Below are 25,707 nucleotides of genomic sequence, written 5' to 3'. Positions count from 1 at the left end.
ATGATTTGCCACCTTTTCATCCAAGAGCTTCCATGTATCAGTGTTGCAGTTCACTCCATCTATAACAATACGATTTTGGACTTTATGCTCCACCTCCTTTGTTCTTTTTGCTGGCTTTAGCCCTTCAGGGGTGTCATACTCCCATTCTTTCCTCTTTTGTGCCCCACGCTTCTTTAGGTTGACGTCTCTTTCAATCGAACCAGTCTCCACAGTTTGTTTTGAGCCCTTCTGGTTGACATATTTCTTGAGCCCTTCTGCTTGCTGTTCTTTATTCTTCAAGCTGGTTTCTTCATTCAATTTTTTTCCTGCCATTTCCACAGCTTGAGCAACAAGTTTGTCTAGTTTAGACAGGTCGACATCGGTCGTCACAGGTTCATCGTCTTCTGGAAATATCTTTCGCAACAGAACTAGTTCTGCTACTTGTTCAAAAAACTACACAAAAGAAAACACACAAGTTATCCTAAAAAAAAATGAAGAAAACACAATATTTATTGGGGGTCAGTCAACTGATTTCTACTCTTACCTCTTCAGTTCCTGGTTGCTCCTCTCTGCAACTATGATCTTCCATTTTGTCTCTGCAGTTATATTCTTCCTCTTGAACCAGCTTTGACCTATCCTCCTCCTTCTCCTTCTCCTCAGTTACACATATTATCTACTTTGTCTGAGCATGTTTTGCCTCCTTGTGCAACTGTTTCTTGAGAGCGTCGATTTGATTTTTGTCTGCCCTCCTTTCTTTCTCTAGCTCAATGATTTGGCTGTCCGCTTTCTTTAACTTGCCGAGCAATTCAGTGTTTTTGTTCACCAGTTCTTCATTTGCTTTGGCAAGTTCTATCAGCTTCTTCTTCATATCTTCCATCGGCAGCTCCTGTACACGTTATAACAACGAAATCGTTACTGTTAAACAATTATATCCAAATAAACAAGTTTACTGCCCCCTAGTAAACTTCTACTGGGGGTCAGTAAACAAAAATACATTATCTCCCTTTCAATTTCATGACAATTACACACATCATATACCCTAATAAACAACTTTATTGCCCCCTAGTAAACCCAGTAGAAGTTTACTGCCCCCCAGTAAACTTCTACTGGGGAGTTTACTGGGGGTCAGTAAACTTGCAAGTCATTATCTCCCTTTCAATTTCATGGCCACAACACACAACAGATACCCTAGTAAACAACTTTATTCCCCCCTAGTAAACCCAGTAGAAATTTACTGCCCCCCATTTTCATATATATATTAGTTTTATTGGGTGTTAGTAACCATCCAAACTTACCTAATCAATTGTCTTTGGTGTTCCATTGTCATCTTGTTGCCGCTCATCATTGCCGGAACTCATTTCCTCATCCATCCATGGACCTTCTATTATGAGTTCATGTTTTTACATTTATAAGACACAAATCAGTTTAATTTAGTTTTTGGAAAAACAAAAAATACAATGCAATATTTTTTAAAAAAATATGGCTATATAAATAAAATACCATTACCTCTAGCAATTCAGGTCTTCTCAAATACTCTTGTTCTTTGATGATCTCTTCTATTGACCATCTTATAAATCTGGGAGTCTCCTTCTCTTTCCCGATAATCTGCTTCTTTATTTTTGTTTTCTCAAGGAACCAGTATAGAACCAGAAGGAGGCATCCGTTCAAAACTCTTGGCTCCCCCCTTACGTGCTTGTGAAGTCCTTGATGCAAGAATTCTAATACCTTATGTGACCAGTTGTATGTGTCGATGCCTTTAAGGTTTTCACACTTGAGTATCAGTTTCCATTCAATGTGGTTCCCGCTTCTGCTGAAAAATAAAGCTATCATAAGGTACATTATAACCAAAGAGGCTATCTTCCTTGGATCCCCCTTCTTCTTCTGAATCTTCCTAAGCTCTTCCATTAATGTGTCATCAATAACATTTCTGGTGATTGTTCTTCTTCTTTGCTTTCCAAAGGCAGCAGAATCTGCCACATTCTTCTTACTGCCCTTGCAGTATTTCTGGTCTATTGTGATATCCACATCCGAGCCTTCTTTGGTTATTCCAAAAATTGAATGAACGTCATGCTCCGTAATTTCAATCTCCCTGTTCCCAAATTTGAAGTTTTTATTGTCACTGTTGTAGTGCCTCATTAGGATCTCAAAATCAGATTCAAGCTTCTTAACTTGATCCTCCTCAACCTTGCCCAATCTGAATGCTTCAATTATTCCCCGAAAACAAGTGCTGTTTATCAACTCCCATGATTCTTCTGGGATGGTCTCCTTGTTTCTATTCATTAATGTACAAAATGATGTCAGCGAGCACTTTTGCTGCACGTGTTTGATCTTGGTCAAGTCACCTTCTCCGCCTTTTTCCTTCTTCTTTCTTCCCTTTCTTCCTCCTCCTCCTCCCCTGAATCTGTCTCTGCTTGTTTTCTTTTTCTGCCTGTTGATCTTTTCTGAAAAAGATACTTTTTCTATATCCCCCTCTTCATCTTCAGTGTAATCATCATCTTCTTCTTCTACCATACTGCTTCTTCTTCTTCTTCAGCAGCGGCACCCTTCTGGACCTTTTCTCTTTTTCTTAGACTTTATCTTCTGTAAAACTTCTCCTACATTTTGTTCTGTCCTCATAAAAGCTACAGATTCTTGAACCGAATCCTCTTCAGTATCAGAAGTGAGAACTAAATGTCTTAAACTTCTTCTCATCCTGCATATAAGTAGTAAAAACTTGTATTTATAAACTGCATATGCAAAAAATAAAGTTTACTTCCCCCTATTAAAACTTCTACTGGGGATCAGTAAACTTGCACAAAATAACTCTCTTTCAATTTCAGGGCACAACACACAATAGAGATCCATTCTTACCCTAATAAACAACTTCATTGGCCCCTACTGACCCCAAGTAGAAGTTTACTGCCCCCAGTAAACTTCTACTAGGGGTCAGTAAATATCAATACAGTATCTCCCTTTCATAATCATGCCAATTATACACAACAGATATTCATTCTTACTCTAATAAACAACTTCATTGCCCCTACTGACCCCCAGTAGAAGTTTACTGGCCTCCCAGTAACCTTCTACTGGTGGTCAGTAAACTTCAATACATTATCTCCCTTTCATAATCATGCCAATTATACACAACAGAGATCCATTCTTACAACTCCATTGCCCCCTAGTAAACCCATAGAAGTTTACTGCCCCCCGTAAACTTCTACTTGACAAGAGTAAACAACAATACAGTATCTCCCTTTCATTGTCATGCCAATTATACACAGTAAATCTTAAACAACATTAATCTCAATCTGTAACAGTTATGACCAGAGAAACCCTATAATTTTCATGTTTTCATATTCATGGCCTTTAATTGCTTTAAATCAGAGAATGAAGCTTCAATATCATCAGATAAGTCCAAAATAAGCCTAAATTCAATAAGATTCAAAATGTACCTGATTTTTTGGTTTTCCCAAGCGAGGTCGAGTGAGAGCGATTAAAGCAGATATCGACGCCGATATTCAACCAGAGAGTGACGCCGAGCGTGAGCGATTGAACGTGACTACGACGCCGAGATTGAACCACAGATCGACTGAGATTAGGGCAGAGAGCGATTTCCTGTTCAAGTGGGATTTATCCGCATGCGGAGACCGACGAAGTCGACAGATATTTAACGAGAGAGCGACGTGGCCTGATTGATGGAATCACGGAGATCATGAAGAACCCTAAACCAGAGATCGTTATCGACTGTTAGAGAGAGAGGGAGAGAGAGATAGAGAGAGTGGGAGAGCTGAGAGTTCGGTTGATCGTGGAGAGTGAGAGTCTAGGAGAACGTGTTTTTTTTTTTGAATATGAGAGAGAACGTGTAATTATTTAATGCAATAAGGGTATACTATTAATTATTAGAGGCGTTAAAACATTAATATGGGTTACTCAACAGTTTTTTTCAGTAAAATGGGCTTTAAAATCCTTGTTTTTGAGTAAATGTTCATTTTCCCAACAAAGTGTGTGTGTGTGTGTGTGTCTATATATATAATTATATATATATTTCTCGTTTATTATTCACGTATTTTTTGATTATATTATTTTTGTTTCCTGTTATTATAGTGTACAACATGGACAAGAGCTTGATGCAATTAGGGAGGGGGTCCCCAATTTATATGAGAGGCATTTTTGATTTTCTTGAGTTCATGCGTCTACATAGTCCTCCAGACAAAGTTATTCACATATGTCCATGCAACAAATGTCTCAATCAAAAATCAGTAACATATGAAGACATGTATTCTCACTTGGCACTAAACGGTATTTGTCCTAGTTATATCACATGGACATGGCACGGCGAAAATCAAGTTCAAATGCCTATACTTGCAGACATTCAAGCACAACATAATCAGCAGGCAAGATCTTCCAATGCTAGTTACGGGGACCCTGCTGTGATGAACCACTTAAACGATGCATTCTCGTTCGCCGCCTCAGGATATCAGCAAAATGTTGTTTATGACAACTCCCCTAACACCTTCCCTAATGTCTCCCACATTGACTACAGTAGTGATTATGATAAGTACACCAGGCTTGTACGGGAAGTCCAAACCCCATTGTATTCTGGTAGTGAGCATACTCTCTTGGGTACCGTCATGGAGCAAATGACGATCAAAAGCAAGCGGGGAAAGAGTAAAGTATGTTTTGATGAGGATATTGCACTTATGAAGAAAGTGCTTCCCAAAGGTAACAGTTGTCCGGAAAATTTCGACCAGGTAAAAAAGATGTTGGCTGATCTTGGTCTTGATCACCAGAAGATAGACGCTTGCGTCAATAACTGCATCTTGTATTACAAAGACAACAAGGATGAAGTTGAGTGCCCACACTGCTACGAGTCAAGGTATGAAGTTTCCACTTCATCTAAGCAGAAAAAGCCCATTCCTAGGAAGGTTCTTTGTTACTTCCCATTGGGTCCTTGTCTGCAGCGTCTGTACATGTCTTCACATACGGCCAATCATATGAGATGCCACCAGGCAAGGCACCATGGAGAGCAGAGGATAGATCCGGATAATCTCACACACCCCGCAGACGGGGAGGCTTGGCAGCACTTTGACCGTTCTTTTCCCGAATTTGCTGGAGACTGTCGAAATGTCAGACTCGGACTTGCAACAGACGGATTCAATCCTATTGGAAACATGAATTTGTCTTATAGCATTTGGCCTGTGATAGTATTTCCGTACAATCTACCTCCCAACATGTGTATGAGGAAGGAGTACAATTTTCTTACTCTTATGGTTCTAGGGCCGCATTCTCTAGGAAAGTGCTTGGATGTGTACATGAGACCATTAATTGACGAGCTGCAGGAGTTATGGGAAAATGGACTCCCTACTTTTGACAGGTATGGTCAAACTTCATTCATGATGAAAGCAGCTGTTATTTGGACCATCAGTGATTTTCCAGCTTATGGGATGTGGTTTGGCCAACAAACTAAGCGGTACAAGGCTTACCCGGTATGCTTATATGACGTCAATTCTAGTAGCCATGCCGACAAAATTTGTTTCTTGGGATCTCATAAACATCTTGACGAGGATCATGAGTGGCGATGGGATGCTGAGGCATTCGATGGGACTGAGGAGCATAATCTGAAACCCCCAGGGAGGACTGGTGAGTGGATTTTGGAGAGGCTTAACCAACACTGGTTCGGATATTTGAGCACCAGTAAAGAAGTAACGGACTTGAATCCTCCCACGCCTGATGAGTTTAAGTATTGGACACACAAAAGTGTATTATTTGAATTACCTTACTGGTCGACCTTGAAAATCAGACACAACTTGGACGTCATGCACATAGAGAAGAATGTTTGTGACAGCGTTCTTTAAACAATTCTGAATCTCAAACATAAGAACAAGGACATCCCCAAAGCCTGTGTTGATCTTAAGATGATGGGTATATGCCCCCAGCTATGGCTAGTAGAGAACAAAAAAGCCATAATGCCGAAAGCAGGCTACACAATCCATCCTCAAAAGAAGGCGTAACTGTTTCAGTAGTTTGGAAACATTAAGTATCCTCACGGTATGCAGGGAATATCACTCGATGTGGTAAGATGGGGGAAAATAAGATTAGTGGGTTAAAGACTCATGACTGTCATGTTTTGCTGCAACGTCTTCTTCCCGTGGTCATTAGACCATATTTGCAGAATGATGTGGTTGACACGTTAGTGACTTTGTCCAAGTTCTTTAAGAGGATATGCGCTAAAGAGCTTAAAAAGTCTGATGTTCGGTTATTGCAAGAAGACATTCTGTACATCATGTGCAAACTGGAAAGGATCTTTCCCCCCACTTTCTTTGACATCATGATTCACCTCATGATCCACCTTCCCGAACAAGTGTTGCTTACTAGTCTGTTACAGTATACCTGGTGCTATCCAAATAAGAGGTACGTATGCACTCATATTTATTCAAATTAAGATAAATGGTATTTTAAATATTTATTATAAGAATTGCATATATATTTGTTTTGCAAGCAACTGGGGGATTTCAAGAAGAAGAACAAAAACAAACGTTTCCCTGAAGGGTCGATCACGGCGGCATACATTCAGGCTGAGTGCGTAACTTACTGCAGCGCATATCTCAATGATGAAGACACAGTGGGGGAATCATCTGGAGCGGGTAGTAGCCGGCAATTCAATCTATCAGTTGTTTCCAACGATGTTGAACCGTACAGCAGGTTAAATAATTCTGAATGATTAAAGTAATGATGAGATCAAAGAGGCTCATTGGTGTGTCCTTCAACATTGCGAAGAAGCCGAGCGATACTTCAAGTCCCATTTGGAAAGGCAGTATGGTAACAAAGTCATACACAAGAGAGATTTTCTTGATTACTTCCCTATTTGGATACCTTTCTATCGATATATGTATATATGATGTTACATAAATTAAAGATATGTTTTTTTTTATGTTACATAATATACAACGTTGCTATTAAAATTGTTATAGATGATGCACATTCAACAACAGTTTCCTGCTTCTTACGACTCGGAGTTGCACTTGTTGGCTGGAGGACCCTAAAGCCATAGAGTTCGTGCTGGATGTTATGTGAACGGTGTTAAGTTTGTGACGTCAGAACGAGATGAAGACCATGTCACCCAAAACAATGGAGTCATGGTTGAGGGTTTGGGTTTCAACTACTACGGGGTTCTTGTTAGTGTCATCGAACTTATCTACGGCAACCGTATGCCAGTCGTGTTGTTCAAGTGCAAATGGTTCAATACTGACCCAACCAGACGGAGGAGTACAATTCTGGATCTTGGCTTGTTATCAGTGGACTCAAACATTGTATGGTTTGAGAATGAGCCATTTATTCTTGCCAGCATGGTGAAACAAGTGTTTTATCTTGATGATCCGGCTATGGGTGAGGGTTGGAAAGTGGTGCAGGTGATGTCACATAGGAATATTTGGAGTGCAGCTACACTGGGAGAGGATGATGAGAGTGGGCGGCCAAGTGAACCAATAACAACTGATCGACCGAATGAACCATATCAAGAGGAATCTCCACATGTAGTCCCCGATACTAAGGATATTCGTGTCTACAACCAACACGTTCTGATAGGTTACCTTCCAGTTACACCATCTGAACTGAACTAGCTACAACGTCGCAACCCCAATCATGATGACGACGACTTCATAGATGACGAATACATAAAGGATGATGACACTACAAAAAAGAATTCAATTAGCCACCGGAATTCGCCACGGCTCGGATTTGCCGTCGCCATTGATCATAAATTTGTGACGGTGCAGCGACGGTAAACAGGCCGTCGCTAAATCAATACCAGTTTGCGACGACAACATCTTGCCGTGGCAAAATAAGAAAAAATTCGCGACAGCAAACTAGCGCCGTCGCATCCGGTTTTATCAACGGCGACGACAAGTGAATGTTGTGGCAAGAAACTGATTTTATTTCTGATTTGATGCTACGGTTGGGTTCGCCATCGCCTGTATCCTTTCAGTGTTTGGAAGGCGCCAATTATCCCGCTTCGATTTTGACCAAAAAAAAGACCAATTTTCTAAAAACTAAAACCACTCTCTCTTCGGACCCATTTATCCTCTCTCTAATTCAGACAAACCCCCATCTCAAAAAACCTAATTCCTCTCTTCAAACTGATTTCGCCCATCTTTACGTCGTCGTTCCTCTTCCTATTTCTCTACTTTCAATCTCTAATTCGTCTACTTCCTCATTCACACCTTCCTCAAAGAACAGAACTCTCAGTTAAAGAAGTCTCAGTCAGCTTGGTTTCGTCTCCTCCCTCTCAGACCCTCACGATTACAACTAATCGAAGAAACTAGGTTCGAATTTGATTGGGTTCAAATCTGATAAGGCAAAACCACTCTCTGCTTCTTTGATTCTATTTATTTTAGTGAATTCGAGTTGGGTTTTTGGTTAGAATCGAGATTAGGAACTGGGTTCTAGGTTGTCTTGTTAGGTTTTCGTTTTAGTTTCTGAGTTTTCGTTTTAGTCATGCATGACAAGTGCTCGATGGTTGTTATTGGGAGAATATGGTGTGGTTTGGTAGGTAGGGGTATTAAGAAGAAGCTAGCCAGGGGAAAGAAGGTAGGATCCGAAATGCTTGGTGGCCCAAGTACTCGGTTGGGATGATAAACTGCTTGAGCTCCTTGCCAACACAAACGGCGAGAAACCCTTTTAGGACGTCTGTGAAGGAGAGTGTTCTCTTGAGGAACTTGATGCCTCTGCTGCCATTGTTGCTTGGAGTTGTTGTAGTAGTGGTGGTTGATGATGGATAGGTAATGGCGGCAGTGTTGTTATTCTTTGGGGCATTTGCTAGCTTTTTCCACTTCTTGAGGATCTGTTGGAGCCTAACAATCTCTTTGATCTTGTTAGACTTCTTGGACTCCATTGAAGTAGAAAATATGCTGCAGGATACAAGTTTGGTTTGTTATTTCTGAGTGTGTTTGTGTAATAATCTCAAGCAGGTGGTAGGTATTTAAAGAAGTTCGGAAAGGCTGAATCAATTACTTGCAATATTATAAACCCTATTTCTGTTAATAATAGTTTAATTTGTATTCATGAGTAATTTCGGGTACGTCGGTTGCAGCTGGTGCAACTGCCTCTCAGAAATGATCATTATGATCAAGCTAGATCTTTTGTTGTTTAATCCCAAGGTACACCCAGATTTATGAAGCCTGACTATCTTGGTTTCTGCATTCCCATTTATCTAGTAGCGCCAAAAGTGAGTTTTCACTATTGCAATTACCTATGCAATGTTTGTAGGCTAAAAAGAAAACTGGAAAATCTGTGATATAATTTGGTACTTCATGGTAATTTCAGCAGCGCAAAAACAAGTCGTTTGTTGTTTAGGATATTGATCCAACCTGAAACATGATTTGGTTATATTACCGTGGTTAGCGTTTACTAGGAGTGGAAGCTGGAACATGAGAAGAGTAGAAAATAAGGAAAAGTTTTAGTTAAGTAGTTTCTGTTACTAGTGATCAGCGTCGTCATTTTCATAGGTATAAACGCATTGCGAATCTTATACTGGTTCTGTGGACAGTGATTATAGTTTTATTTGGAATATTATGTATTCTTCTCTCTCTAGCCTTTCCAGAAATGTCTGTTGTAGACAACGATTCAAACACGCTGAATCAAATATTTATAACATTGCAAATCAGTTAGTACCAAGCTTCTAAAAGGCCCCGCCTAGGACCGCCTAGGCTCTAGGCTGTAACAAGCCGCTTCGCTTTTCTTCCAGGCCTTTGTGCCAGGCTGTGGGCGATTAGGCGGCCGCCTAGCTCGCCTAAATACCGCCTAGCCCGCCTAGATGCCGCCTTGCCCGCCTAAGCTGCTAAGCTCTACGGCTATTTTTGTTTTCTTTTTGTGTGGGATTGTTATATTGTGGGGAGTATGAGAGTATAAGAGTTAATTGTGTGTTTAAAATTAGAAGTGTATATGTTTATTACTGTTGTTGCTCACTTTTACAGGAAGTTATGCTAAATTTTAGTTATAATTTATTTTATAAATGAGTATGACTAGATTATGTTGAATAATTTATCTATATTTGACTGTTTTCAAATATTAAATTGCATAAAATATATATTTTTAATTAATAAATCTTAAAAAATACAAATCGCCTAATCCCCGCCTAATCCTCGCCTAGGCTGTCCAGGCTCTAGGCTGTGGGTTACCGCCCGCCCAGCGCCTAGCGCCTTTTAGAACATTGGTTAGTACTGACTTCATTTAAGTAAGCCATAGAGTATATTTCAGGCCTTGGGTGGACTGACTTCATTTAAGTATACGAGTATATTTCAGGCCTTGAGTGGATTGGTTTATCTCATTGTGGTCATGGATACATAAATTAACTCATTGCTGGTTTATCTCATATGCAGGGTCCAGCTACCTTAAATTACATATTGCTGGTTGGAAGACCTCTTGAGGTGGTTGTGTTCTAGATCTTGGCTCAATCTAATTGCTAACTTGGTAAGCTGTTTTACCAAATGTATGGTTTGAATCACAATATGCTGAATGATATTCATAATCATTGGAATCTAAGGTATCCACGAAAACATGAATCTGAGTTTTACTGTTTTATATAATTTTTTCGTTATATTAATGGGTATGTTTTTTCTCATTGAGAAAAGTATAATTACTTGTTTCTTTGTTTTGGTATCATAATAGGGATTAAGGTGTGCTTAAGTTGAATTCATTGGATTTAAGTGGACTTGATAAGTACCAGTTTACATTTGATATCGGTTCTTGGCACAAGCGTATAATGATTTTGACCGGCAACTGCATGTGGTTAGCACGACCAGCTGCTGGTAGGACATTTGTTAATAGAAATTGATATCCATGGTAGCCTCTTTTGGATGTTTTCTTCTGTGTTCTGTATCTTACTCTCCCATTCTTGAAAATATAAGAACTGAAGCAGCTAGCATGAAGTGTATTTCTTATACTCCATAATGATTCTAGTCACACACCTGAAAATGCTCCTTTTTTTAACTTTTCTACTCTAGTTTATAGCACTGTGATTTTCCTTCATTTTTTTACTTGTAGAATTGCCGATCTCTTTTTGAAATTTAGTATGCCTAATAAGAGAAATTTATTTATATGAAAGCTAAAATTTGTATAGGAAACATTACACTCATGCACTTGATGAATGTAAAGGTTAGTACTCCATACAATTTTACTGTATCATATAGTGGATCTTTTAATTGCTTTGTGTTTTCAAGAGGGATCTCTAGAAAACTGAGGTAACTATGCCCCGGTTTGTCACATTTCGTAGTTAATGATACTACTTAACTCAGGCCCTATGTTGCCTACATTTTACCTGCGAGCTATCGTATATGCTATTCTATGATCTTTGTTGAGGACATGAGCAACTATAGTTTTGGATGGTTGATCTTTTAGATGAAATGAAAGGTTCCACGCTGAAAATTTTATTGATTGCTGTCTTTGTGAACCTTTTGCCTTCGAACATGATCGCCAAAAGATGTTGTTTAGAGACTAATTAATATGAGCTTAACCAAATGAATATATAACTTGATACTTGTGTATCACATTGATGACAAGTGTAATCTAGTTCAAGATAATAACTGGTTGGATTTTTGTTCTGATGCAGCTCATATCTTGCTGCTATTATTGGAGGAACCTATTACTTAGTCGCAACTTCTTCCTCTCATTATATTCTTGGCTATTACATCACAGGTATGTTGGAAAGATATTAGAGAATGTGTTATGAACATTTGAGTTGATCCAGTTTTGTATTGATTGTTTTTGTGCTGGTGTGAACTTATGCAGGGAACCGATGAGCTTGTTCATTCCTAATCTAGTTGTGCAGGCTTAAGGTTGCAGCTTCTTTGAGGGAGTGGACACATTTTCTGTCAATTATTGTGAGCGAATGAAATTTCCTTTTTCGGTTTTGGTATCCGTTGTTGTTTATGAACTGATATGACCAAGACTGAATCTCTTGTGAATGTGAATAAATGTTTGTGGTTTTTCGGTTTAGTTCTATTACTAGTGTACGACCAACATTATGCAGAAACATATGGTTGATGGTTAAACAATACAGTTTTGTATTGTCAAGTTTGGTAATTGGTATACTTGTTTCAAGCAACTGCTTTGACTATTCATATGTCTTGAGTTAATTATACTTGTGCTTTTGATGATTCTAACAATAGACTTTCCTGTTTAGTTATTTGATTTTGGGTTTTGAGTATACTTAGTAAGATATCTATCTGTGTCTTCAAATTCTGCTGAACATGAAAACTTATTTTCTTCTTGCTTAATTTTACTTGTAGAAGCAATGCAGAGATTACTTGAGAGTTGAGAGTTGAGATAGAAAATCTAAATTGAAAACTCATTTCTTCTTATTGGAATAGGTTTTTGTTTTCACCTTCACTTCAAATCAGACAACTAATTGTAGAAAATGGTCTCATTTATATATGCAATAGGTAGCACCTGATGCAACAAATGGCCATGAGGCTAGGATGGAGTCCATAGGAGAGGGAGATGTTGAGGTCACTGCCCATTTTGATTCAACTTCTGATGATGTCACTAGTCACCATGATGCTCCTGCATGATTAAGGTTTATGTCATATTGTTGTGTTTTAGAATGTGATAGAACATGATTATGCTGGAATATTGCTGTCCCTTTATGAAGCTCTTTTTATTGTTGTAACACTTTGTTGGTTTGGTTTAGGTTCTATCATGTGGAATAATGTTTATGTTGGATAATTTGGTTATGAAATGAATGTTGGTCATTGTGTTGATTTTGTTGGAATGAATGCTAGTTGATGGTGGTATTAATACCTTGTTAATTATGGTTGTTGCTATTGTGGATTAAATGAGATTTGAATTTGCAGATTTATGGTAAAATTGAGATTTGAAACAGTTGTGGTAACAATTTTTGCAGTTTGGCGACAACAGTCCTGTCGCAAAGGGTTTTGGCATTTTTTGCAGTTGGCAACGGCAGAGTCCCGTCGCTAATGGTTTTGGCGGAAAAATTCAAAAATTTCAATTCAGATTTGAATTTTTTTAAATATCACAGCGACGGCGCCAACAGAGGTATTTGCGACGGCAAGTTCAATAGCCAATTTCTGTCGCTAATTAAGCGACGGTCTATGCAGTCACTATTTGCCGTCGCAAAAATGGTTGTGACGGCTCACTGCCGTTGCCAAAAGCAACAGCCACGCCCTCAACGGCGACGGGAAAAATACCGTCGCCACGCCGTCACCATTGGTCTTTTGCGACGGCAAAATGACTTTTGGGGATGGAATTTTTCCTTGGCTAACTGAATTAATTTTTGTAGTGTGAATATTCTGACCAAACTGAGGAGGATGACGATGCGGACGACTCAGATTATCATGAATACGATTAGTGTATATATATTATGATTATTGTATGATTAGTATATAGTCATGCCAATTATTCGGATGATTCTCAGATTATCATATATATATGCATGTATTTTTAAAAATTATTAACCGCCCATTGTAATTTTTAAAATGCATATATATGTATGCTTTTTTAAGTACGAATACTTACGTGGAGTTACAATTGGGTTTAGTTTGAAAAGTTACACGAAAATGCTCGAATGTAAATATAATAAAGTACAGCAATTTTTAAAAATAGACTTAGTCGACGGAATTTGAATAATTCGTCGCCTTAGTAATCCAAGGCGACGGAAACGGAAAGTGGACTTTCCGTCGCTTAGGATACCCGAAATATCACTCACAATTCAAAAATTTTATGTTACTTAAGTGACGGAAATTGTATAAGTCGTCGGTTTGGTAATACCAATGCAACGGAAAATGTATTTTCCGTCGTCTAGGAGGCAGAAATATTAGGCGGGTGAATTTTGCGCCTTTTTTTTCCTCGAAATTTCATATTACTTAGGACACGAATATATGTCTTAGGCGACGAAACCTAACTTAAAACCTATACTAACTCCATCGAGCAATCTACAATCCCTAAATTCACACCCACAATTCTCAAATCCCACCAGAGTCGCGCCACCAGAGCTGCGCCACCAGACCCCATCCACGCATCGGTAACCGATTCAAGTGCGCGCATCCACCCACCTCCTCCACTCATCGCCACCGCATCCACCTGCCGCTCCGATCTCTCTGCTCTCACCTTCTCACCGCCGCTCCTTTTGCAGGTCGGCATTCTCTCTCTTCTGAGATTGATCTTGCTTGTTACTTCTGAATCGTAAACGAATTCGTTGATCGTGTTTCATTGTTTTATTTTTATTTTTAATTATCCAAAAAAAAATTACCAATATCACATTGTATCTTCTGCTTAAGTGGCTCATAGCTTTTGCTAGTGTTTTCTGTATCACCAATGCATCAAGTATTAAAAAAATTCAAAAACTGAAGAAATATAAGTGGTTTGATCAACCTGTATGCTTTTCTATGGACTATTTTTCATAATCTTTATCTAGTACTCACTCATTTACGAACAATTATGTGTTATTCATGTGCAAGATATGGTGATCATGGGGAAGAGGAAGGGCCGAGCCACTCAGGCCAATGCTTTGATGGAGTCAATACGGCAGAGCGTCGGCTCAGCTAGCAGTAGCAGCCATCCTAACCCCATGCCGGCTGAGACAGTACCACCAAGGGCTCCCCCCTTGATCGTGCGGCGCCCTACAGTTGACAGTTGTTCAACGGGATCTCAATCGGCGTCTGTAACCGCACCGGAGACTGCAACCGCACCTGAATCTGCAAGACGCATCGTCGGCAGCGCTCGAATCAAAGTTAGAAGCCTAACATGTAAGTGTATTAATTTACTGCCCCACAGCAAACTTCTACTAGGGGTCAGTAAACTTTCAGTACAATATGTCTCTTTCATTTTCATGCCACTTACACACAACAGATATCCTCTTGTATATTAAGTATCATAATGTATTTTCACATGTTAATTGTAGCTCCGGCCCCGAAAAAGAAGCGGGGTTTTTGTTATGGAAAGAAGGCGGAGGATATCGTTCAACAAACGGGGCAGAAGATCAAGCTCGCGTATTGCCCCCGTGTAAAAGGCCCTAGCGTGAGGGGGATAAACAGCTTGGTGGCACATGATATCGGTTGCGCCATATGGAGTCTGGTGGGAATGAGGGCAAGCATGTTCTACGACCTTGATCAGACTGAGAAGTGGAAGGTGTGGAATGCAATGTCGGTAAGTAACTGAAAAGTATATGAAAAGTAAATTTACTTAATTACATTTGTTTGATAACATATATATCGCTTATGTAATTGGAAAGCATGAACTGACTGAATTGACATCTCTCTGTTGATAAAATTTCATGTCTAAGGATATGTTTGCATAAGACTGAGTTTTCTTATAAAGTGAAAATGTTATGGATATGTGTAAAGTATGATTGAATGTGTGTAAAGTATTGTGTGTTGATATGAATTGAAAGATGTGTTTTGTGATAGTAATTGGGTGTATCAATTTATTTTATTTTATTTTTCAGTGCTTAACATGGGAAGTTTTTTTTTTATTTCTTCCTTAGCCAAAGTACAAGTGGGATGAAAATGATGAGCCAATGTTTAATTGGATACTGAAGAGGGCACATGAGAGGTACAAGGACTGGAAGTACCAGTGTCACAAAGCTTATCTGAAGGAAGGGCCATCTGGCATGCCTTCAGATTTCATTGGGAGAGAGGACCAGTGGGAGTTTCTATGCCAGCACTTCGAGTCAGATGCGTTCAAAGTGATTTTTTAAATACCTTCATTTGTTTTTTTTTTTTTTTTAAATTACCTTCATTGTTTCCTTTGTATTTTACTAATCTATTTAATATTTTTTTCGTGTATATATTAGAGACTCTCCTTAGTAAACAAGCGGAACCATGGGGAGAAGACTATGCACCACCACACGGGGTCTTATCCTATCATCTACACAATGGAGGAACTCAGAATACAAGGGGAGCAGCTTCCAATTATCAAAGGTTTTGAGAAGACCTATGTCTAGGCCGGTGATGAAGATACGACCAAGATATATGTAAGTGTCTTTCCTTTTACTTTATGTAAGCTTAGCAAATGGTTCAAGCATGTGTAAATCCGGCTATTGGTATATATATGAGACCATTAAGTTGAATGTAGGCACTGTCCAATTAGAATGTCATGTTTTCCTGCTTCTTCCAAAACAAAAAAAAGTATTATTATCATTGTCATTAATTAAGATATATAGTTTTAGGGAGCAATAAAGTTGTTTACTAGGGGGCAATAAAGTTGTTTATTAGGGTATCTGTTATCTGTTGTGGCCATGAAATTGTAAGGGAGATAATGAATTGCAAGTTTACTGACCCCCAGTAGACGTTTACTGGGGGGCAGTAAACTTCTACTGAGTTTACTAGGGAGCAATAAAGTTGTTTATTAGGATATGTGTTGTGTGATGTGGCCATGAAACTTAAAGAGAGATAATGAATTGCAAGTTTACTGACCCCCAGTAGAAATTTATTGGGGGGCAGTAAACGTCTACTGGGTTTACTAGGGAGCAATAAAGTTGCTTATTAGGGTATCTGTTGTGTGTTGTGGCCATGAAACTGAAAGGGAGATAATGAATTGCAAGTTTACTAACCCCCAGTAGAAGTTTATTGCCAGTAGAAGTTTACTGCCAGTAGAAGTTTACTAGGGGGCAGTAAACTTCTACTGGGTTTACTAGGGAGCAATAAAGTTGTTTATTAGGGTATCTGTTGTGTGTTGTGGCCATGAAACTGAAAGGGAGATAATGAATTGCAAGTTTACTGACCTCCAGTAGACGTTTACTGGGGGGCAGTAAACTTCTACTAACCCCTAGTAGCTTCCCTGTTTATTATGCAACCAGTAAACTTTGTTATGGAAATGTTGAGCTGCATGTTTTGTTTATTAATTGATGCATTTTAAATGCAGAATGACATGGTTGATGAGGTCAATAAACGAAATGATGAATTTAAGGAACAACACCCTGACGCGACAGAGGAGCAGATTATGGAAAGTGTTCAGTCCCAACAAATTGAGGTGTTGGGTACGGTGCTCAAAACTCACAAAGGAAAGGAGATCAGAGAGATGGGACGAGGAAGCGAGCGAGACTTGAGCAAATCTTCAAATGGTTCCACTTCACGTAGTCATCCTCCTAGAGTTGATGAGCAACAACTCTAAAAGGTGCAGGAGCGCTATGAGCAGAGACTAAAGGAATCAGAGGAGCGTGCCCAGCAACAGTTAACAGAGGTCCAGCAGCGTGCCCAACAACAATTTCAAGAGGTCCAGCAGCGTGCCCTACATGTTGAGTCTATATATAGTGCTGTGCAGTCCCAAGTTGCAGCCATATATGAGCACCTAGGTATGCCACCTCCTCCTCCTCCACAGTTTCCTCCTCCTCCAGACGTTTCTCCTCCTCCACATGTTTCCCCACAAAACAATGATGATCTAGGCGATAATATAGAATGGGACAACCGACGCCCTTGGAATTATTGATTTTGTAGTACTTCATTCATAGTTTAGTTAGATTGTATGAACAATTTTCTACCTAGTTAATTCATTAATTATTTTGTATATATGAATAATATTAATTAATTTGTCCATCTATGATCAATATATGAAAAATGGTCCAAATCCAGTGCTTCCGGTATATATGTATCTGTATGTGTTTCATTATTGTTACTGATTTGTAATTTTCGAAAAGTGTGAACCCTAAAAAAAATAAAAAATTCACTGTTTTTTCGCCTTAATTAAAATCTCTTAGGCGACGGAAACAGCAACCTTCGTCGCTTAAGATATGTATCTTAGGCGACGGAAACAGAATTCTTCGTCGCCCAAGATATTTGTCATAGGCGACGGAAACAATATTATTCGTCGCTCAAGATAAACAATCGTAGCGACGGAAAAGTAAAATTCATCTCCCAAGATAAAATACCTACGCGACGGAAATATTATTATTCGTCGCGTAAGATAATCCACATATCCAACGAATACAAAGATCAATCGTCGACTAAGAGCGTTTAGGTATTCGTCGGATTAAAATTCTACCGACGAATTTTTCGTCACTTAAGAACGATGCAAGATTCGTCGGTAAACATATATTCCGACGACAATTCCGTCGGCTATGAAGTATTTCATATTAGTCGGCTAAGATTACATCCGACAAAAAGTTTCCGTCGATAAAGATTTTTATCGACGATTTGGTTTGTCGACAAGGCAGGTCAGTGTCCGTCGGGTTGGATCGCTCTTAGTCGACGACTAACTTCAGTTCCGTCGCGTAAGTGTCTACCTCACAACACTTAGGCTACGGAACTTAGACGACGGATAATTCGTCGGTCAATTTTCTAGGCGACGAATATTGAGTCTTAGGCGATGAATTGTTTCCGTCGGCTAAGTTTATATTTCCTGTAGTGACCCTTACTAAGGTTAAGCTTATCGGATTTATGCCAAACTCCTTCCGTAACCTCATTTCATTTATTTCAAAAATCTAAAACAGAAATAAGGGAAATCCAACAGTAGGATCTTCCCAAGAAGAACACAGATAAAACCCAACTTTGAATAATCCCAAACATATTCAAATCTTCACCATAATTCTCAAACTTCATACCATTGGAATCCTCTCATCATAGCCAAATTAAATAACATAAAAAACTACCCAAAAGAGGCGGCGCCGCCGTATGCTCCGCCGACAGTGGCGGCCGGCCACCCAAAATCTAACCACCTCCAATGGCTTCCAAATTTTGACACAATCTTCCTCTCAACATTCTAAACAACTTTCATAACTACCACATTGAACAATTTCAAGCAGAAACATGCCAATCGAATCAAAACATAAAAAAAAAATCCCAATTTTAAAACCCTAGAACTTCACACCTTCGATTCTCCTTACCTAACTCGAGTTAGAGTGAATCCTTTTAAGGGTTTGCTGTACGAGAGGAGAGCTTCCAAATGAGACCAGAAGCTCCGGTTATGGTGGCTGGAAAAGGAAGTTTCCGGCGAAACTCCACCACGCACAGCCGTGGCTTTCGGGACTGAATTCTCCTTCATGGCGGCGCAACACGACTAGCCACCTACCTAGACTTGAAGAGGATATTCCAAGCTTCGATTTGATACCTAGCTCGCCCCTTAACTCGGCCGGACGGCGACGGACTGAGACGATGAAGTTCCGGCAGCAATTCTAGAAATTATGGGCAATTTCTGGAATTATCCCGAAATAAGGGGGGTCTGATTTGCTATTTATAGAACTTGAGTTTCCTACGAAATTACCAATCTTCCCTTGACTTTAAACCCTTGTAACTTTTCTGTACAAACTCCGATTAAAACGTGACACATATCCACGAACTCGGTTTAACGTCCTCTACGACTTTCATGAAGAAAGTTTTCTCAAATTTCGAACGAAGGAAAAAGTCAAATTTTAGAGCCACTAAGAACTTGAATACAAAGGTAAAACTAAAAACATGATGCTCATTTACTGTCCAAGTGACGGTAAATGGTCAAATAAGATCTAGGGCGTTACACAGTGTGTTGCGTTCAAGCCTTTATGTCATCACCTTACCTTTAAAAAAACACCATCAATTAATGTAGTTCCACTTCTTATCGTTCTTATCCTGACTACGATAAGCATTTAGAATATGTTCCGAGATAATATGAAGACTCTTTTACATCTTAATAGTATTCTAGTAAGAACGCCTCTACAAGGAAAGAGTAGTGATGCTCTATTGGCAACTCCATTTTCTTTGACACATCGGTGACATAATGGAAAGATCACTAGATCTGTAACACGATTATATCTTAATGTCAAATAATTCAGCTTTCCACCTATGATGATGTCAAGAGATAAATTTGACGACACTTATCTTCACACCACCGCAAGGTGGCAAAGACTATTTGACGAAGTTAGGAACTCGCCTCCTATCTAGAGTAGACAAGACATGTGGGTGCCAACACCGGCATGAAGCTCATCCATCCCTACAAAACTAATGCATGGGTCTATTGCTCGCCAAAGACAATAGTAAATTTATAAAAAAAAAAAACATTAATCAGCCCAGATATAGCCCACCAAGAGGGCCTAGGCCCAAGCAGTAACCAAAGAAATTTAGGAAACCACTATCTTCGGCCAAGGGAAGCCAGTCCCTGCCTCGCCAGATTCGTCAGACCACCATCATCCATGTTCGGCCACCACGGTACTTCGCTGGAGCATATCCAGATCGCACCATGTAAACTGATTCATATTCAAATAAGTTTCTATAGATCCAAACTTGGTCACATGGGGTCAACAAAGACCCGTCTGATCGACGACAAGGATATAACTCACCGTCAGACAGGTAAAAATAATTTACCTTTTGCTCTCTCACGTACGCTAGGTTGAATAATAATACTAGTTCAGTTTTCTACGTAATGGTGTATTGTTGTTAATAATTTCTATTATTTTAACATTGGGTCAATGTTCACTAGCCCTAATTTTTAAAAAATCTATTCCCACCAACAAAATCAGAACTTTAAATTCCCAGTAGCCAACTTAAACAACAAAAAGATACTTTTACCCTTGCTGAATTACATAAACTACAATAGACTATTATAAGGATCTATTATGAAATAAAGATTCTATGACTGGATTCATGCGACCGATTATGTTGATCGTACTCCAGCGACTGTTGACCGTACTCCGGCGACTATTGACAAGACTCCGGCGACTGTTGACCGGACTCTGATGACCGTTGACCAAAATCTGACAAGCGTTGGTCTGACTCTAGCGATAAAGGGTCTATTGGGGGGCAGTATGGGGTCTACTGGGAGTAGTATGAGGACTATTAGGGGCAGTAGGAGGATTATTGGGGGCAGTATGGGGTTTACTAGGGGTAGTAGGGGGTATATTGGGGGCAGTATGGGGTTTATATAGGGCAATAGAAAGTATATCAAAGGGTCTATTTGGGGCAATAAGCCAGTAAGGGTCTATTGAGGGCAGTAAGGGTCTGTCGGGGGGTCTATTAGGAGCAGTAGGGGATATATTAGGAGCAACATGGGGTTTGTCGAAGGGTTTATTAGGTGCAATAAGGGGTCTATTGAGACAGTAATGAGTCTATTAAGGACAATAGGGGACTGTTAAAGGTATGTTACGGGTAATAGGAAGTCTGTCTAAGATCTATTGCCCCCAATAGAGGCTAAAATAATGTACAAGCATTAGTACTAACATAAGCACATAAAGCAAAACATCATTTTACAGCCAAAAACCACAAAATTAGCACAGAAATCGTAAGGACTTCTCTGTGAACTAGCAATATAACATTAATAGAGCCATTAAGTTTGAAACACTTGTAATTCAAAGACATTGGAAATTAAAAACATAAGATAAGATAGTCATAATCCGAATCTAGAAAAGAAAGGAACTAATCACTCTAAAAAACCTAAAGGCTTCAAGTCTACAAAAACTCCAACAGAAACTTTGATGCAGAATTGAGAGAGACCCCAAAGGTGCCTACTTCGATCTTTGGCTCATCTTTTAACGTTTCCTCTCTAACCTCCTCATCCTCTTCTTCTTCCACTACACCACATAACTGATTCAATATCAATTACTATGAACAATTCATAACTAAATTTAAAACAAACTTTGGATTTATCGAATTTGGACACTTAGGGTGAGAAAGGGGAGTGAAGTAGATACCTTGGCCCACGAGTCCCTAGCGACGGAGCGACTATTGTCTGAGAGGAGATCGGCCAGAGCATCTCTAGAGGATGATCGATCAAATCAAATCCTGCAAACCAAATCCCTAATCTCTTTGTCGTCCTATTCCTCCACGTTCTCCTCCATCGATTCATCGCTCTGAGAGATGCTACTAGGGCAGATTCGTCGGTGAGGTTTGGTTGGTGTTTGGAAGAGATTCGTCACTGTACGTGAGATGTGCTTTTGGAGAAGTTGTAGCGAGCTTGAAGGAAGTGGTAGACGAAGTTGGATTAGCGGTAGAGAGGAGGGACAACTAATCAAGTTTCTCGTTGAGCTTGACAGTACCCGAGATCTCGTATCGTTCTCGATGTCAAACCCATATCGGAGGTGTAGCTAATCTTCAGCCAGTAACACAGTGTGGAAAGAGAACATATCTAGATCTAAAAGTTTGAAGATCAGAGACAAGAGATGTTGAGGAGGGGTATTTTAGACAACGAAAATAACAAAAAAGCCTAAAATTTTGTTAGTGGGAATAACACTCTAAGAGGTTTGGTTGATGAGAATTTTATAATCTTATTTTGTTAGTGGGAAAAAAAAATCTTCAGATTTAGGGTTAGTGGGCATTTTGCCTATAACATTTATTTAAGATCAAGAGTAGGAGGAGCTCGATCTTTTAATTAATGGTATGAAACTATGTTGCACGGACACTGACACGGAGACTCGATAATGTGCGACACGCCGACACGGTAAATTCAAAAAATCTAAGATCCGACATGGCTTAGACACAACAAATAATTAATATATTTATGTATTTTAATACATAAAATACATACTAAAAACATGAACTTGAGACCATATGCGATTATCAGCAAAGAGACGTTGCAATTGAATGGAGATCAGGAAACCCGATGACTAATTTGAAGTGGAAAAAGGAGATGAAGGAAGAGGAGAATAGTGGAAAAAGGGAGATTAAGTTGCAATTTACAAACTAGATCTGACTATTAGAGTTTAAATATTAGCTAGGAGGGATATATCATATATCAACACTCTTATTAAATTTTTTTTTTGTTTTGTGTTTTTGTTGTTTAGAGGTTGTGATAGTTTTTCTTTTGGGTTTATGTTTTTTTTTAAATTAAAATTGCTGACGTGGTGTGTCGAATGATGACATGGCGTTTCGGTCAAAGTGTCGGGCCGTATCAGAAAAATCAACATTTTTCGACACACCACGCAGGGTGTCTAACACGCTCCAACACTCTGCCCTTAAAAGTGTATGTGCAACATAGGTTTGAAACTTTGAATGAGTGTTTTGAAAGTAAAATTTTCTAACACGTGCACATACCTGACAACCAACTGTTGCTATATATTTTATTTTTGAGAAAGTATTTAGTTATTTATTAGTATGCAAAGCCACAATTCCAATTTGTCATGTTTTTCAATTTCCGCACTAATTAATAAAATATAATAGAATATTTCATTTATCAATTTTTTAATATTATAATATAATCTTTAAGAATTAGTTTATTCCAACCACCTGGTTTATATGGTAAAGTTGGTCGAGCTGCTTAGTATGTAAACCTCATGTTAAGAGTAAGAGCAACTTTAACACACTCTCTATTTTAGCTTTTAGCTATTTTAGAGAGCGTGTTTAGTTTTTTTTAATATTTTCGGAGCTCCAACTGACTAGCCAAAGTTTAGTTATTATGACTTTTAGATATCTTGCTAGCTAACTATAGAGAGCGAGATGACTCATATGAGACTAGTTATAATTTAATGCATTCCTTTTAAGATATTTTACGTGATATATAAATATATTTAGACTATTTAATCTTTATTTGAAAAATAATGTTGAAGTAATGCTAGCTAAAATAGAGAGCATTGATGCAGCCAGAATTCTAAAGTGGCTAGCCAAAATGACATTTTAGCTAATTTGACTAAAATTTAACTAAAAAATGGCTAGCATTGCTAGCATCTCTAGCAATGATGCTCTAAGAGCATCTTTAACAGACTCTCTACTTTAACTTCTTAGCTATTTTAGAGAGCGTGTTTAACTTTTTAGGATGTTTTAAGAGCTCCAGCAGACTAGCCAAACTTAAGTTATTATGACTTTTAGCTATCTCGCTAAATTTAGCTAGTGGGATGACTCAGATGAGGCTAGCTATAATTTAATGCATTCATTGTAAGATATTTTATGTGATAAATAAATATATTTAAACTATTTAATTTCTATTTGAAAAATAATGTTGACGTAATGCTAGCTAAAATAAAGAGCATTGATCGATGCAGCCACATTTCTAAAGTGGCTCGCTAAAATGACAGTTTAGCTAATTTGACTAAAATTTAACTTAAAAATGGCGAGCATTGCTAAAGATGCTCTAAGACTCCCAACTCCCACCTGTTTGCCTCTGGATTCGTGCACATGCGGTGAGAGATTAGTCTTCATTTATTTTTTTCTCTATTACAATATTTTTTTATTCCAAATCTAGATATATTTGTTTACCTGATAAAAAATTAAAAAATATTTAGATTTTTTTTTAAATAATTACGCATCCGCTTTGACACATGCAACTAAACCCTAGCCGACCTGTATAGTCCGGCGCAATCGATTTGCATCCAATCCAACCTATTGTTTTTTGTTATTATTAATGTTTTTTATGCTATCTGATACTTCTAATATCATGTCTTCCATAGATGAAGTCATTGGCTCACTGCAAACTTAATTTGCCGCCACAACAACAAAATGGAGCAAAGCCTTTAGATGTGTTGCAATCCACACTTGTGTGGCAATTTTTCCCTCATCTCCACTAATACTCACACTTGCCATACATAACGAAGAATGCAACACCTCTAAAGGCTACACTTATTGTGTGGCTTTTGCTCCATATTGTTGTTGTGCGCATTATTAGCATTGGTTGGGAACGATGTGGTTGACATCTCCCTGACTCCCGCAATACCGTGGAGCGACGTAGTTCCTCATTGCTCGACCTCTAATTAAAGTCATGCAGGAACTGTATATGCAAGACTAGGTTTGAACTTGGTTATATTGGCTTATTGGTACGTCATCTAATTCATATTCGTTACATTATTGGAATGTATATGCCAATTAATTATCAAATAATAATCTCTTATTAACTTGACCGAGTGATGTGTGATTTAAGAGAGCAATAGATATCTACGTCCAGTTGGATATATAATAACAAACAAAAGAAGTTATCTACGCAATGGAAGGTGAGGAATCAATTAGTTTAGTTAATTAATTAGGTGGTCATTGACAATTGCATGCATTGCGGTCAATGATTAGGGAATTGAAAAACCTTAAACAGCTAGTTTGGATTCATTCAAGTTGCAGCTGGTTCCAAGCTTGCAACTCTTGTTGGGTTGGTTGCAAAGATGCTAATGTATTAGATATATAACATTATAGTTATATCGAAAATTTAATCACAATTACATTCGTCGAAATCAACATCATAATATATTATATGATAGTCGAAACATGCTAAAATGCAACCAATGACGTTGATAATGTGGGATTATGAAGGACCGGAAACCGGCGGCCGGCTTGTGACTAGAGCAGCCGGTCTACTAGGGTTTTGCCTGCTTGAAATTAACCAAAATGATACGTACCAAGTTGCATTGAATGAAAACTACAGCTATACCAGAGTTTAAGATTACAGGAAGGTCGATCTGGGGGTGCATATATTAATTGGTCTGATATTAACTTGCAAGATGAACGATGAACATCATGCTCGCTCGTGCGCGGCAGCTAAGAGAGATCGGGTGGAGTCAGTCTAACAGTCCAGGTCCGTAGCAGGTAAGCTCGAAATATTTGTCTTTAATTTGGTTATTTTCATCAAGGCGCGTAGGTTCTAAACATTCTATTTTCTTGAGTATATATGTAATAATTAATGATTTGCTTATGGGCATATAACACTAAACTACCATTTGAAGGTATAAATGATAAAATAGTTTTCAAATGTTTCACTTGATAAAAAGGTCACCATTAAAACATGTTACATGATAAAATGGTCACCTCATAACATCTTAAATGATAAAAAGATCTATTTTCACACTTTTTACATGACCATTATACCCTTCATTCTAATATCACATTTTTTTATCATTCTGAGTCTCGTCCTCTCTCTCTCTCT

The 25,707-nt window shown here is 38.6% G+C and overlaps 1 pseudogene across 1 annotated transcript in view; it reads left to right on the top strand.

Annotated features, from left to right (window-relative positions):
• Positions 1-25,707, top strand: part of LOC101295621 — an 880,650-nt pseudogene that overhangs the window by 94,753 nt on the left and 760,190 nt on the right. Inside the window, exons 30-38 of the transcript XR_184594.1 lie at positions 4,271-5,266; positions 5,384-5,598; positions 7,057-7,542; positions 14,430-14,717; positions 14,873-15,117; positions 15,455-15,655; positions 15,764-15,907; positions 16,834-16,953; positions 17,092-17,263. The product of XR_184594.1 is annotated as an uncharacterized LOC101295621 (transcript). The remainder of the gene's footprint in view (positions 1-4,270; positions 5,267-5,383; positions 5,599-7,056; positions 7,543-14,429; positions 14,718-14,872; positions 15,118-15,454; positions 15,656-15,763; positions 15,908-16,833; positions 16,954-17,091; positions 17,264-25,707) is intronic.

The sequence above is a fragment of the Fragaria vesca genome, linkage group LG4 (assembly GCF_000184155.1).
Source record: "Fragaria vesca subsp. vesca linkage group LG4, FraVesHawaii_1.0, whole genome shotgun sequence".
Lineage (NCBI taxonomy): Eukaryota > Viridiplantae > Streptophyta > Magnoliopsida > Rosales > Rosaceae > Fragaria > Fragaria vesca.
This window is presented reverse-complemented; position numbering and strand designations above follow the sequence as displayed.